Source organism: Armigeres subalbatus, chromosome 2, assembly GCF_024139115.2.
Source record: "Armigeres subalbatus isolate Guangzhou_Male chromosome 2, GZ_Asu_2, whole genome shotgun sequence".
Taxonomy (NCBI): domain Eukaryota; kingdom Metazoa; phylum Arthropoda; class Insecta; order Diptera; family Culicidae; genus Armigeres; species Armigeres subalbatus.
The window spans coordinates 167,409,038-167,424,738 of NC_085140.1; the positions used below are offsets into that span (position 1 = coordinate 167,409,038).

Genomic DNA, 15,701 nt, shown 5'->3' on the forward strand with positions numbered 1-15,701 from the left:
AATCCACACAGAATCTATTTTTAGATTTCCATTACCATTATTGTTGTCGTTGCCAGTCTCATCGTCTCATCTCATCGTCAGTCCATTGTGTCCGTTTGTCCATGTCGTGTATCCGATGATCGTTGCATTGTTCGGTTGCCATTTGTGCGGGTAACGTGGGCGGAATGCCTCCGAGAAGTTGTCAGTCGTCATCAGGCAGCCGTGACGGTAAGGCGCGTACCCCAAACGCCACCGTATGGGCTGCGGATCAGGCGACTGACGAGGGTTTTGGTGGAGGGGCTGGGAATCGAACCCATGACCATCCGCTTGTAAGGCGAACGTGTAGCCAACTACGCTACGGGACCCCCCCCCCCGATTCTTGCATCTTATATACATAAAAATTATCTTCTGTCTGTCTGAACCTTATAGACTGAATCGATCGGCGTGAAAATTTGGATGCAGAGGTTTTTGGGGCCGGGGAAGGATCTTAAGATGGTTCGAGACCCATCCCCCTTTTGAAAAGGGGGCTCCCATACAAATGAAACAGAAATTTCTGTATAACTCGAGAACTAATCAGAGAATAAATCAGGAATTCCAACGGTAATATTAGAGATTCCGTCGGAAACTCTCCAGGAATTCTTAAGTGAATGTTCCAGTTATTTTGTGGGTAATCTTCCTGGGATGTAGAAGCAAATTGTAGAATTATTCCAAATCAATCTGTCGAGGGATCCCGAAGCAAATCTTCAAAGGATTTCGAAGCAAATCGTCAATTGATTCCGAAGGAATTCGTCGAGGGATTTCGAAGTAAATCGTTGAGGTAGTCCGAACTAAATCTTCGAGGAATTCCGAAGCAATTCGAAGAGGGATTCCAAATCGTCAAGGAATTCCGAAGTAAATGTCCGAACGATTTCGAAACAAATCTTCGAACGATTGTAAAGGAATTCCGAAGCAAATCAACAAGAGATTCTTCAACGAATATTCTGAAACAAATCGTCAAGGAATTCCGAAGCAAATATCCGAATGATGTCGAAACAAATCTTCGAACAATTCTGAAGCAAATTAACGAGGGATTCTGAAGCAAATCCTACATGGATTTTGAAGGGTATCCCCCACATATTCCTAAGGACACCAAAAGGAGTCCAGTGTGAATTCTTCTGGATTCCGGTTGAAATACTTCGATGATTCTAAAAGGAATTCCTCTCGGGTTCTTATGAGAATCCTTCTCGGATGGTGATGGGTATTGTGGAGATTATCATCCTGCTAGGCAAGCGGAAGTCTGACAGTTTTCACTCCAGTCCGTGGTGGATGACCACATGTCTTTGACTGCAGACGAAGTACCACGATTGTTTTGATTGATATTTTGGTAGCTCTCCGTTGTTGTTCATATGAAGCTTACTTTGATGCGTTCAAATTAATTAGATATTGCCTTTTCATAATTAACACCAAATGTAAATTCATTGCCACACAGGAATCTTCCTCGGAAATGAGAAACAAGCTCATTTGTCTTCCACTAATTTCATTATGATATAGTGAATATGGGAGATAACACTTTTGTCTTCAAACTTTTTCAGTAATTCATTATGCTATATATTGAAAATGGATTTCCCGGTTCACGGAATGTTTTTTTTAAATCCCATAAAACGTCGGGTTATCCGGGACAAAGAAAATTCAACTTAGGTAATAACGTCAACTGAAGTAATAAACCTGTAATATCTCTGTGTCTGTATGTGTGTGTTCAAACAAATGTGAGACAAACGTTTTGGTACTTAGCATTATTATCTGATTTGCTCACAACAGATGGTATTCGACGAGGACTGCAGACTAGTTCTTCGCTTTTGGGGATTAGCCCGAAATGTGGATTTGGATTGCATTGCGATTAGAATTTAGGCCGTTACAAATCTATATAATAAAAATGAAATGGTCTGTGTTCGTATCCGCATAACTCGAAAACGGCTGGATGGATTTTCTCCATTCCTTCAGCAGATATGTTCGTTACAGTTTTCGACGGGTTTATATGATATTTCCTATTGTGAAAATCACGGCAAAGTTAAGTAAAAAGTTAAAAAACTAAAATTTTGACTTGTATGGGAATTTAGCATGGGCAGTTCACAGCGCGATCTTTAGCCTACTATGCAGGACAACGTCTGCCGGGTTGACTAGTATTTAATAAAAACTATGTCCTACTGGTCTTTGAAAGGTCAAGGGGGACGGGGATAATAAAACATAAATATTAAAATGAATAAAATAAAAAAACTCGTCGTATTTGTTAAAGAATGTTTTGAGAATCCTTAAAGTTTTCCGGAAATGTTATTGTTCCCCCTCAAATTCTTATTTTTGGTGCAAAACATCCGATGAGAGGAGACATAATTATAAAATATGAATAAATATTTGTATCGGTCTTTATTTAAAAAAAAAGTTTTTCCTAAATGGGAAGATCCATTAATTACGTAACGCAAAAATTGGTCATTTTCGACCCACCTTCCCCCTATGACACATTTTTTGTAAGAAACATCTAAAAACTTTGTAAGGATCGTCACACTTTGCTCAACCCCACTTCCCCCTCTAAGCGTTACGTAATTTGAGAACTCTCCCAAAAATCAGACATTCGTGCATTCGAATGAACGCAAATAGATGTTAATTAAGATAAAATGAATTATGTTGTTATTATGTTGCAATTGTTTAGTTGTCAAACATTTCCCATTTAGTTGTCAACCAAGGCGCAGAAATGCGCAAGACTCTACATGACTTTACTTTACTTACTAACATCTCCACCTCAATTAGCTAGTCAGCTTTCCACGCTCGGTAATGGCGGCTTGTCGGTGTGTAAAAATTAATCGGTCACTGTACTTTTTGACACTAGCTGGAGGAAAGCTCACTGGCGTTCCTTGGTGAGAAGATGGGAAAAAAGTCCCTTGCGTCCGTATGTTTTCCTCCAACTAGTGTCAAAAGAACAGTGATCGATTAATTTTTACACACCGACAAGCCGCCATTACCGAGCGTGAGCAGCTGGATTGGTTAGAGTCGAGTCAGCCCAAGGCTGCAAGCCTCTCTAATAAAGACAAAAAAAGCTATTGGTTCTCGTGATATTTCGTAACAAGTGCTGTTCAATTGTTTCCTCATCAATTAACTGTTCGAAATATAATGAGAAAATATTTGCTACAAAAATGCAAGGCTCAAAGTCAACTTATTTTTATTTTATGTATTTTCAAATAATACTTCTCAATGTAAGATCCACAACGAACATATCCACAATAGGCTATTTTGGCTTCAGTTTGACAATCAAATTGATTCTTTTCGCACCAGGATGATCGATATCTTTGCTAGGAGCACCTGAAAGACTTGACGATGTAAAGGAGAAGGGAATGGAAGTGATGTGATAGACAGCACAGCACGGTAAAATAAGATTCATATCTTGTATTCGACCTCATTTTCACTTATTTAGAATTAATTATTTGCGGTACATGAAACCACTTTACCTTGATCCTATGGGTTTTTTTTAAATAAATTGATCCCTATTCCATTGGTCTTGGCGCGCTCCGAGCAAAAATATTGACAAATAGTTCTAAGAAAATTGGGAAAATGCACTATGGGGCCTCCCCATACAAACAGGCTGACAATTTTTTTTTCCTATTTTCGAGCTTATTGTCATAACGGGTCCACGACGTTAGTCATAAGTACGTTAGGCATAAGGACGTTAGGCATAAGTACGTTAGGCATAATGGACGTTAGGCATAACGGACGATAGGCATAATGTACGTTAGGCATAATGAACGTTTAGCATAATTCTGCCTTCTTTATGTCATGGGCTGTTCTCTGGGTCATTTTATGCCTAACGTCCATTATGCCTAACGTACATTATGCCTATCGTCCGTTATGCCTAACGTCCATTATGCCTAACGTACTTATGCCTAACGTCTTTATGCCTAACGTACTTATGCCTAACGGGGTATACCCTGTCATAACAGGGAACTGTTGTTAAGCAACAATATCAGTCATTTCGCGAATAACCTTTGAAAAAAGCCTAACATTTTGACTCTTTAAAAAACATATTTTAACAAATTTCCATACGATATTGTATTTTTTTAACAAAATATCAAACACAAATAGGGAAGAACGTTCATTATAGTAGAATGGGTTGTATGACATTCGCCAGAAAGTCATTTGCCAGAAGACATTTTGTCAGAATCAATTTGCCAGAATGGACCATTCCAAAGTCATTCGCCAGAATGCACCATTCCCCAGAATAGGTCTTTCCCACTTTTTCGACGGTAGAGCACTATCGATATCGTTGTACGACATTAGTGGTCAACAATTTTGAGGTGTAGTCATTTTTTGTAATTGATTCCGTGGTTGGTAACATTCAAACATTCACTCATTTACTCCGTATAAGGCAATAAGGATTTTGCCTTCTTTGAGTAGTATAAACTTCGTTCGACGGTTGTATACTATTTCGTTGGAAAACATTTGACGCAATTTTTTTCGCGGTTTGACTTTCTGCAGATACACCAATTCTCCGAAAGATGTTCTACGGAATGCACTTTTTCACCGAAAGCCATTCCGCGGAATGCCATTTGGTGGAATTCAGTTAGAATTATTATCTTTACAATATTTACTCAATTCTACTTATTTACTTAGTGCTAGTGATCTGCATTCCAATCTGAATTCTTTTGGATTATGGTTTGAAGCAATGAAACAAGAAAATGCTTTCTTTGAATGAGCGCATTTAACCAGTATAAGGCAAAAGGGTAATATAATGCGTCTACCTGTTAGAAAGCGAAAGGAGTAGATAATACCTTCTTTAAAAGTACGCGTCTGCCCGGAATAAGGCGAAAGGAGTAGATGATGCCTTCTTTAATAGAGCACGTCTGCCCAGTACAATATGAAGGGAGGGGTAAAGGTGGCGTATGTCCGGTATAAGGCGAAGGCCTTCTTCAAAAGAACGCGTCTGCCCGGTATAATGCGAGTGGTAATGCCTTCTTTAAATGGTAGCGTCTGTACGGTACTAGGAGAAATTAATGTAAAAAAATGGCTCGCAATTAATAATGAAGGAATAATTGTGCTGAATGAAAACTAAGCTGCGAGTCGGTATTGTCCCAGTGGGAGATGTAATGCCAAGAAAAATAAGAAGAAGATCCTATTTTAAACTATGCTATTTTGAGGAAATGACAATCTGCTGAACTCTACACCATTCTGCCAATTTGCCCAATACAATATTCTGCAAAATGGCATTCCGTGAAGTGATGTATTTGCCAAAAATCATTTGGCGAAAAGGTGCAATCCACCAAATGTCGTACCGCGAAAAGTTACATACTGCCAAATGTAATTCCGCGATATTTTCAACCGCGAAAATTAATTCCGCGAAATGGTTTTTGTCGAAATGTTACACAATCTCGTTCGACATATGCGTTTGCCCGTACTAAGGCACAAAAGTGAATGATTCCTTCTTTTAAGATACGCAAAAAAGAGACGTATTCCTTTCACTTATTTGTTTTGAAAGTATATAAAATGTCTTAAATTTGTTTGAATACTAAAATAAAGTTAAATTTATTGAACAAATGAAAATGTTTCCTTTTTATCTGATAAGCTGGTTGTAGTGTATAAAAGTATTATCTAGCATGTTGGTTGGCCATCCACAGAAAATAAATTACCTGATCTATGGATGGTTATTTGGATAATTGTTACCACTAGCGTAGACCAAGATGGGCCCTACACAATGTAATCACACTACAGTTCTTAATGGCTATTGTTCTCGCAAAAAGTGGCGCCCCACCAAATAGCAATAGCCGGCGCTGCCAGTGGTTGTACAATCAATTGTTTTATTTTGACGATGCTTATTTTCAACTGTTCATAGTATTCCGGTAGGACACACTGAAAGAAGGTAGCATTAAATAGAACAGATCCAAAATCACGTGATCGCTTACAAATATTTGAAATAACAGATTTACTCTATTGCGTCTATCCACGTTGAAGCGTGTTTATGTGTGTTGATAGCAATAGGGCATATGTTCACAGTGTGAAATAGTCATTTAACGAATTCAAGTCAACAATGGCAAACGTATCAGATGACGAGTTCCTCAGTTGCGAAAGTGAGCAAGAAGCTATCGTAGACTTCGAAATTTCATCAATCGGAAGGTCTACTAAACTTTTACATGGCGGATATATTTACCATAAAGACAAAACGGTAAGTAAAACTATTTTTCTAATATATCCAAAATATACGACTTATTTATGATTAGACACCAGACACGTGCTATTGGCAATGTGCGCTGCGCAGAGAGCAAGATGGCGCAGCCAAGTGTGCAGGAAGAGCAAGGACCAGCGTTGATCGTGGTAAGCACACTTTATTAGCCATTTCTGAGCACAACCACCTGCCAAACCAGCTGAAAACTGATACTGCACGATTCAGAGCTGCTCTGAAGTGAAAGGCAGAAGAAGGGCTTGAGCGTCCAGAAAAAATAATGAGGAGTGTTGCATCAAATTTTTCTGTCGACGTAAGTTCTTATGGTTAAAGTTTTTATACATTGTAACTTATTTTAAATTCGTATTCACATTCAGGTACAAGTAGCTACATCAAAGACCGCTCAGCGAAAAATGATCCAGCGTAAGAGAAAGTTGAGCAAACTTCCTATCGATCCAACTGATTATGACCAGATTGAAGAATCTTTTACAAAATCATTCGATGGTCAGGAGTTCATGTTGCAAAACCTGGAACTTCAGGAGGGGCGCCTCATGATCTTTTCGACTGAAACTAACCTTGCCAGATTGAGTAAGTCACAGGTAGTAATACTTGATGGCACTTTTTCATCTGCGCCCAGTGGATTTCGCCAAATTTTCACTGTGCACGGTTCCATTGGGAATGGACCTTCCATGAAGTTTGTGCCATTTGTTCATGTCCTACTTCCATCGAAACGAAGGGTAGTTAACAAAAAAGCATTGAGCGCTATCAAAACAATTGCGAAGGACAAAGGCATTGTACTTGATCCTCCTTTGATCCTTACTGACTTCGAACTGGCAGAAATGAATGCAGTCAAGGCGGTTTTTCCTAAGGCCACTAGGAAAGGATGTTTCTTTCACCTAGCCAAAAATTGGTGGAAAAAAATCAGAATTTGCGACTTAGTGGCGAATATAACAAAAACTCAAACATTCAAAAATCTTTCCGACAAACAGAAGCGTTGGCTTTCTTGCCTCCCAAAGAAATACCAAAAGCTTTCAGATTAGTCAGAAATTCAGCTCCCAAGTCTATGCGTTCTTTCTTTGCATATTTGGCAAAGAATTACGTTTTAGGTTCCAAGGAGAATAAGAGTGGACCTCGTTTCCCACCTGATTTTTGGTCAGTTCGGAAATCAACCATTGATAATGTACCACGCACTACAAACTCGATTGAAGGATTTCATAATAAGTTCAATGCGCTTTTCAAAGGTGGTTATGGTCAGAAGTTTTACGCTGTTCTCAAGGCATTTAAAGAAGAAGAGCAGTCATCATCAGCGGAATACATGCGATATTTACAAGGTGACGTTCCAGTGAGTCGGTATAATAAGAAATTGGCGAAGAAGAATGAAAAACTAAGAAGAGTAATTTTGACAAGGAATGGAAAGGATACATTTGAACACATACAAGGATTAGCACTAATTCTATCACAGCAATGATAGTGATTTGTACTTACTCAAATAATGATTTATTTATAATCAAATAATGAATGATTTTTATAAATTGTTTGGGCCCTCCTTAGCCGTGCGGTAAGACGCGCGGCTACAAAGCAAGACCATGCTGAGGGTGGCTGGGTTCGATTCCCGGTGCCGGTCTAGGCAATTTTCGGATTGGAAATTGTCTCGACTTCCCTGGGCATAAAAGTATCATCGTGCTAGCCTCATGATATACAAATGCAAAAATGGTAACCTGGCTTAGAAACCTCGCAGTTAATAACTGTGGAAGTGCCTCATGAACACTAAGCTGCGAGGCGGCTCTGTCCCAGTGTGGGGATGTAATGCCAATAAGAAGAAGAAATAATGATTTTGAAAAAGAACTATGATATGATTTTGTAAAATTTTTTTTAATTACAAATATAATATTTATGACTGTATAACTATTTTTTATTCAGAAGTACACAGAAACATTTTAGTATCAACATAAACAAGAATAATTATAGGAAATTTAAATGTCTGGAGAATGGTCTATTCTGGCAAAATGCTTTCTGGCGAATGGTCCATTCTGGGGAATGTCTTTCTGGCATTCAGTCCATTCTGGGAAATGGGTTTCTGGCAAAAATCATTCTGGCAAATTGATTCTGGCGAATGGCTTTCTGGCAAATGTCATACAATCGTAGAATAATGAAATTTTTGTTGCACACGTTGTTGTTGGGCACACGCGTTTTTTTAAATCGCGTTTTCTCAAAATGGCACAAGTTTCCTCAAGATTTTTCGTGGAAGTCTGAAAGTACACATCCAAAATATGATTCTTAGCTAAATATCTCTGCGGGGAAATGCGGGGAAAAAATTGCTCACTTTTAAATTTGTTAAATTTAAATTTAAATACCCCTATTTTCCAGTGTTTTTTTGTGAAATTTCTCCAAAGATTCCATCGGAAAATCCTCCGGATTTCGAGAATTACTTCAGAACCTCCTCCAGGATTTAATTTGAGAATTTGTTTGCTAAAACTTTAGAAAACATCTCAAGGAAATGTTCTGGAAATTCCTTTAGAGATGCATTTGGCGATTCCCTTACGATTTTTTTTAATTCCTTTAGGCGTTTGTTCGAAAACGTCTTGGGAAAATCCCTCGGAAATACCTTTATAAAATACATTTCAGATTTCTTCAGATATCCTTCTAAAAGTTTTTTAGGAATTTCTTTGGAAATTTGATTAAGAATTCTTTCGGAAATTTCTTAGAATTTTATTTCAACTTGTTTTTTTAAAGAAACTTAAGAAAACTTCTTAAGGAAATGTTCCGGAAAAATGTTTGCGAATTTCTTCAGGAAATCCTTCAGAACTTCTTAAGAAAAATCCTTCAGGAAATGTGTTGATGCAAAAATATGATATTGCTGCGTCCATGATGTTAGGTCCAAGGACGTTAGGCATAATACCTTCTTTATGTCGTGGGCTGTTTTTGGGGCATTTTATGCTTAACATCCTTTATGCCTAACGTACTCATGCCTAACGTCCTTATACCTGTTCGCGTGACCAACATCTAGTTTGTTCTAGTTTGTGACCAACATCTAGTTTGTTTGGACCTAGCAGCCAAGGTACCGGTACTATGAGTGTCAACCGGCCAAGTTATAGCCTATTCAGATTACGCATAAATATCATGATAAACAACAACCTGATGCCATCCCCATACATTAAATTTTCTTTCTCAGCTTTAACACGATATTTATTACGATAAATAATCTAATCGTAATCTGAATAGGCTATTAAGCTTATTGAAGCATATTTTGGCAGAATAATTTCAATGGTTACAGCGCCACTAGCGTTCTATTACTGCTTTACTGTAAAAACCTTCGGAAAATGCTTCGTATATTCTTTTGAAATTCCTTGGGATTTTTTAAGAACTCATTCAGAAGAATCTTGAGGAAAACTTTAAAAAACACCTGGAGGAGTTTTTCCGGATATTTTGCTTTTAAGAATTCTTTGGAAATTCTTCGAAAATACCTATAAAAACACCTGTGAAAAATCCATTCGGGATTCCTTCGGCTATTCTTCCAAGAATTCCTTTAGCAAAAACCCTTCACAAATCACTTTTTTTAAATCCCTTCAGGTTCCCTTTCGTCTTCCTTAGCCGTGCGATAAGACGCGCGGCTACAAAGCAAGGTTTCGGTCTAGGCAATTTACGGATTGGAAATTGTCTCGACTTCCGATACGAATGCAAAAATGGTAACTTGGCTTAGAAACCTCGCAGTTAATAATTGTGGAAGTGCTTAATGAACACTAAGCTGCGAGGCGGCTTTGTCCCAGTGTGGGGATGTAATGCCAATAAGAAGAGAAGAAGAAGAAGGTTCCCTTTCGCGAATTTCTTAAAGACACCATATGAAAAATCGTTCGGAAAATCGTTTTGAAATTCCTCCGGGAATTCTTTTCGGTTTTTATTTTGGAAATTCCTCCAGAAATAATTTGAAAAATTGCTAATCATTCTTATTGACACTCTTTCAGTGATTTCTTTGAAAAATTGCTTGGAAAACTGATCTCGAAATTCCTTCGGAAGTTCCTCCAGAAATTGCTTTAAAAATCCTAACTAATTTAGTATTTTTTAATATATTCATAAAGAATTTCCTAGGGAATACTCAAAAGAATTATTGATTTCCAGGATAAATTCCTAGATTTTATCAAGAGCTTCGGAAATTCTCCAGGAATTCTTTTAAAGATGGCAAAACGTTTTTTGCGGAACAACGATCCATTAAAGTTCACTACATTTTCAATAGATTTGATTGGTATATTTATTCAAACATTTTTAATGATTTTTTCATCTTTTGAAAGAATTTCATTCATGATCACCGGGTATTGAAATTCCCCTGATTGCCTGATTCTCCTGATTCCCTGATAATTCCCGGTATTTTCCAGGTGGGGAGAAATTCCCTGATAATTCCAGGTTTTTTCCAGGTAGTAGACACCCTGACATCAGATAAAAAACCTTTCAAAAACTGGTATGAAATGAAGCAAGATTTTCAAGAGAAAAATCGAGTTTTTAACCTTTTCCCAACATTGATAACTATCTTAAAAACTATAACTCATAGGGATCTAAAACTTTGGGGTTCTCTTATCTTGTGTATCTACTTTCGAAAAGAAATAGTGAAAAAATGATTGGTAAAAGTCGATTTTCCGATTAATGTCCCCTAAATCTCCGTAGCGAAATGGGGTCAAATAGTCTACATCTTGTTTTTTTTCGTGCCTGAACGATTCACAAGCTTTTTACAAAATGAACAAAAATACAATCATGGGTAGGTTAGCCTGCCATGGTAACTTGGCTTAGAAACCTCGCGGTTAATAACTGTGGAAGTGTTGAATGAACACTAAGCAGCGAGGTGGCAATGTTCCAGTGGGGGATGTAATGCCAATAAGAAGAAGAAGAAGATGGCTTACCTTATTCTTTCATCAATTTTATTTGATTATTTTCTATAATCTTCTGTAAAGCACGGGAAACCCACAATCACTGTAATTTTTGTCTTAGATGTTAAACAAAAAATGCACAATCTCTGAACGAATAAGAAAAATCTATCTCGGTACCTCAATAGCCAATGTTTTAGATAACACTGCTCTGTTTTAAAATGTGGAAGTATTTTACAACAGCATAGCTATCATAATGATAAAACTACAACACTACAACGTCCAAAATGCATTAAAGAAAAAAACTGACAGGTTTTTTGAATGATTTTTAAATATTTTACTCACTCACTGATACAATGTCGAGAACAAAACAAAAAATACTGTTTCAGTTGTCACACTCTTGAACTGATATGTTCTTCCTTCACACATCATGTCTAATAGCTCGCAACCCCCGTCTACAATGCTGTTTCTTGTGACGCAAAATATGTTTCTTGTAGAGTCAACACGAGTCGAAAACTCCGAAGGTAATTAACATATCCAATTAGCGAAGCAGAACACAACCAAAACCACAGTTTGACAACAGTGAGGACTCGTTTGTGTGAATGCAGCACACTGTCCTATCGTATACCATTTTTTCCTGCACCAAAACACAGTCAGCAGAGTTCGACTAACGTCCGAAACAATGACCACCAGATACTGCATACTGGTGCGGTTGGACCAAGAGCTTCCTTCGGTCCAGACTTGGCTTCCACAAAAACATGGTTTCTTCAGTTTTGTTTTCGATGTGTTCTCTTCCCTTGGCTATACCTTGCTTCTATCGTTACTACCTACGACACAGTATCACTTTTATTGCAGGGCTGCATTCTTTACACTTATACAGAATCCGTCGATTTAAAAAAAAGAGCTTCAACGAAAGCGAATGAGAAATAATTTCCATTTTCATATTCACGAGCCACCGTCGCCGTATCCAAAGTTGTGCATTGTGGTCGATGCCTGGTTTCGTTTGCTGGCGGTTAGCTTACACAACTGATAATAACAACGTGTTTCATTTATCTTCCATAGAACTAAACAACTTCTCTCAACAGAAGACCCATAAAGGTAGAATGGATTGTGCAAATAGACACTCACACTTGGTAAACACCACACAGCTTGGCGCGCTGGGAAATCTCACACTGGGCCAACGTAGACAGGATAAGGATGAAACTGCAGAACGACACCAACAAAAACTAGATCTTGATAACTGCTTTTCACTTTTTCAACTTTTACGAGAAGTTTAACAAGTGTAACTATTCACACAATACACTGGGATCGAGAACAAGTGCTAGAAAACTACCCTTCGCAATGCGCGCTCGCACGATGTCAACAACGCTTTCCGTCACTTCAGCACACCTGAGGGGACTGTATATTGCGTGATTATAGCCCGCCTGAGCTCTTCACATCCCGAGCCGCGTCCGTCCGTTTCAAAACAGCGCCCAACAGCCAGTTTTACACTCAACTAAACTATATTAGATACATCATAAGACTCATCTTATGAAATGCGGGAAAATAATATTTTTCTATTTTCATTGAGTCTCTTATGATAATTAGTAGCCTATTATAAAATTCATTGATATATCTTATGAAGTTCACAGAAGTTATCTATAGAAAAAATAAATCATAAGAGTTGTCTTATGATTTTCATCATTACTCTTGATGTGAAAAACTCATAAGACAAATCTTATGAAATCAGAAGTCAACATGGCGGAATACGTAGTGGACGAAATTAGTTCTCATCGCAGATTTAGAGTGCGGCCAAGTATTTTATAAGCAGACTTGCAAACAGCAGACTTATTGACCAACAACCACCAAGGATAGTTTTAAATATCATTTGTCTCTGTTTCCTCACGATATCCAGATCGGTCAGATATGAGCTATGTCGGTTATTAAATGGATGATCAAAAATGTAAGTAAATGTTTCCTCTTGTTAAAGTTTTATATATAAATCAGTTGAATCATAATTACATTACACATATTACAGAACTTAGATGACGTCTGTATTATCAATAATACAAGAAATCTACAAGAATGCCGACGGTAATTCAACTCTCGAGTCTCCCATTTGGTGCGATGCAACCATCTCGACTAAATATCAATTAGATGGCTCCAGTGCGAGTCTTCAGAAGTAAATGTCGTTGATGAGTAAATATTATATAGTAAATATCACTTTACTGCCGCTAACCGCAAGTCGAGCACATCTGTATATGGATGCCATACACATGTGCTCGACTTGGGGTCTGCGGCAGTTTAGGTTAGCTTATGTTCCATTTAACAAAATGAAATTGTATCAAAACGACCATTTGTACCAATTGTTTCAAGAGGAAAATAAAATATTATGTTGTAAAATGATTTGTGGCGATTTTTAGTATTCCATTCTCTTTTGATCTCATGCGTGAGCACAACATATATAAAAATCGTACTGAAAATATCATGATCCTCATATGCAAGAATGATTAACTTTCATAAGATTCACTGATGAATTTCTGTATGGGCTTTGGAAAACTTAATATTTTCATAAGACAACTTATGAAAATCATTCTCTGTTGAAGAACTCAAGTTCATAAGAAAATTGTAAAAAGTTTATAAGAAATTCTTATAGCAAAAAAACATAAGATATTCTTTTGATAATCAATAGTTTTCTTAGTTGAGTGTATGAGTCTCACGAAACACTCCGCGCGACGACCGACGTCCAACGAGAAGCACGACTGAAGTAGTACTGAAAAGCGTACGATCCGCAATCCTCCACATGTTGGTCTTGGTCGCGTTATCGAGCAGTTGCTTCGTCGTGTGATGCAGCAGCAGCAGCAGTGGAGCGTAGGTACGGCATAATCACCCACTAGCTGCAGTGAGGAGGAATATCCTATATAGGATGAACGTTGCTCGCACAGTGAACGGGTGGATGAACACCTACTGGAAAGAAGATGATAGAATTTCATCGGCGGGAAAATACCTTGATGAAAAGCTATAACGAGTATGCATTACAATATTAATTACGCAGGGAATGAATACATTTAAAAATAGCTTATAATCTTCGTTCTTTCATGTATAATTTTACATATTTGTGTAATTCATGTTATTGTAATACATACTACAGCAAATGAAGAACAAACTTAATTAAATACACTTACTATTGTATAACAGTTTAGCGTGCTAAGAAATAAGAGAACGAGATCTCTCTAACTACTCTCGTAAAGAAACGAACTTCAATTTAGGCGCGAGAATGGAAGTTTCGAGCACTTGAATGTTCATCGCCACGTGGTTTTTAGGGTTTTGTCTTTATTAGTGAGACTTTCAGCCCTAGGCTGGCTCGTCTCGTGGCGAGAAACCTGTATGGAATAGTTCAATCACTAACAAAGCTAAGAGCATTATTCGTCTCAGAACTTAAACTAGCATAACAAAATTTCATTGTATATTCTTTTATTTACATTATAACGTCGACATTTTTTCACATTTTTCTCATCAGAAAATCTTTACCAACTAGCAACAAAAGCGTGGAAAACGGACAGCCTAATAGGTAGTTAATAGGTAGGTTAAATTTGACTTGCCCGAAGGAATCGAAGAGTTCATGATTGAGAAGTTGATTATAGGTCTTCATTTTATTTTGCCCAACTGTTGTATAATGTCCAGTCATTCAGGCTTGTAAAATATCATCTGCATGTCATTTGACTAATTTGTTCATAACTTTTTTCAGAAGCCAAATTTACTTCATATTTTTGGATGTGCTCATAACGCTTGAGTAGGGCTATATTTTTGTCCAATGCTCCAATTTGTTGCTCTAAATATAACATCTGAGGCTGGAGAGTGAAAACTTTCCAAAATGCCACGTGTCATTTGACATAATGTCATTTGAATGACATTTTGCCTCCCACGCGCCAGATTACATATTTACAGCAATGTCTTATTAGACAATGTTGTAGGCCAGCGGTTCTCAACCTGGGGTACATGTACTGGTCTCTGGTCTCTGGGGGTACCTGAGACGAAAATGCGTAATGGCGGATGTTGTTTTATATAATTGCAAAAAAAAACTCACGGTAGGATTGATCTTAAACGACTTTTATTCTGTTTATTTCATTCATTTGACGTTACTACCGGAGAGAATAGTTTTTTTTTGTGTAAAGCAGATTAGTTGTCCTGAATAAAGAGCACAGTTCTTATGAGTTTAGGGATTTGGTAAGATTTTACAATCGCTGTTCAAAGCCCGAGGTCAAAATCTATTACGACCATTTAGAAAAAGTCCATCGATTGATATAGTGAAATTTGATTCTGAAACAACATAACATGTTGATGAAATCATAATTTCTATTTCATAATTGGCCAGAGCTATTTCTATGTAGTTTGGGACAGTTTCTATAACATGCATCACGTCCTTAAGGGCAAAAGGAAACGGAACTACCGACGAGGTTGCTTGTATAGATTTAAGCTTAATTTAATTTAATAATTGGAGGTTAATAATCATCATTTGAAATATTTCAGGTACATTGTTCATAAAGTTTGAAAGTTTTGTTACTGTGTTTTCAACAATCCGCGAATAGGCTTGAAAACTCTATGAAACCTTCTGTGCCAAAGTAATAATTTTGTTTTAAAAGCTTCAATGTTGGAAAATGAAAGTTCAACGTGTAGATCCTTGCCTTGTAGCTTTATACAGTCAAACCTCC

General features: G+C 37.5%; 2 protein-coding genes across 3 annotated transcripts in view; both read right to left on the minus strand.

The window, feature by feature from the left end:
- LOC134211135 (sodium- and chloride-dependent neutral and basic amino acid transporter B(0+)-like) overlaps window positions 1-12,192 on the minus strand; it is a 727,874-nt gene extending 715,682 nt beyond the window's left edge. Inside the window, 1 exon segment of the mRNA XM_062687773.1 lies at window positions 12,139-12,192. The gene's annotated coding sequence lies outside the window, so the exon portion shown is untranslated.
- The window catches only part of LOC134211134 (sodium- and chloride-dependent neutral and basic amino acid transporter B(0+)), a 343,203-nt gene extending 330,724 nt beyond the window's left edge, over window positions 1-12,479 (minus strand). The window contains exons 1-2 of one of the 2 annotated variants that reach the window (XM_062687768.1): window positions 12,344-12,479; window positions 12,141-12,213 (exon numbers count right to left, since the gene is read on the minus strand). The gene's annotated coding sequence lies outside the window, so the exon portion shown is untranslated. Of the gene's footprint in view, window positions 1-12,140; window positions 12,279-12,343 lie in introns of those variants that run through there. The other variant, XM_062687767.1, reaches the window with a different exon arrangement.
- Window positions 12,480-15,701: the final 3,222 nt, after the last annotated feature.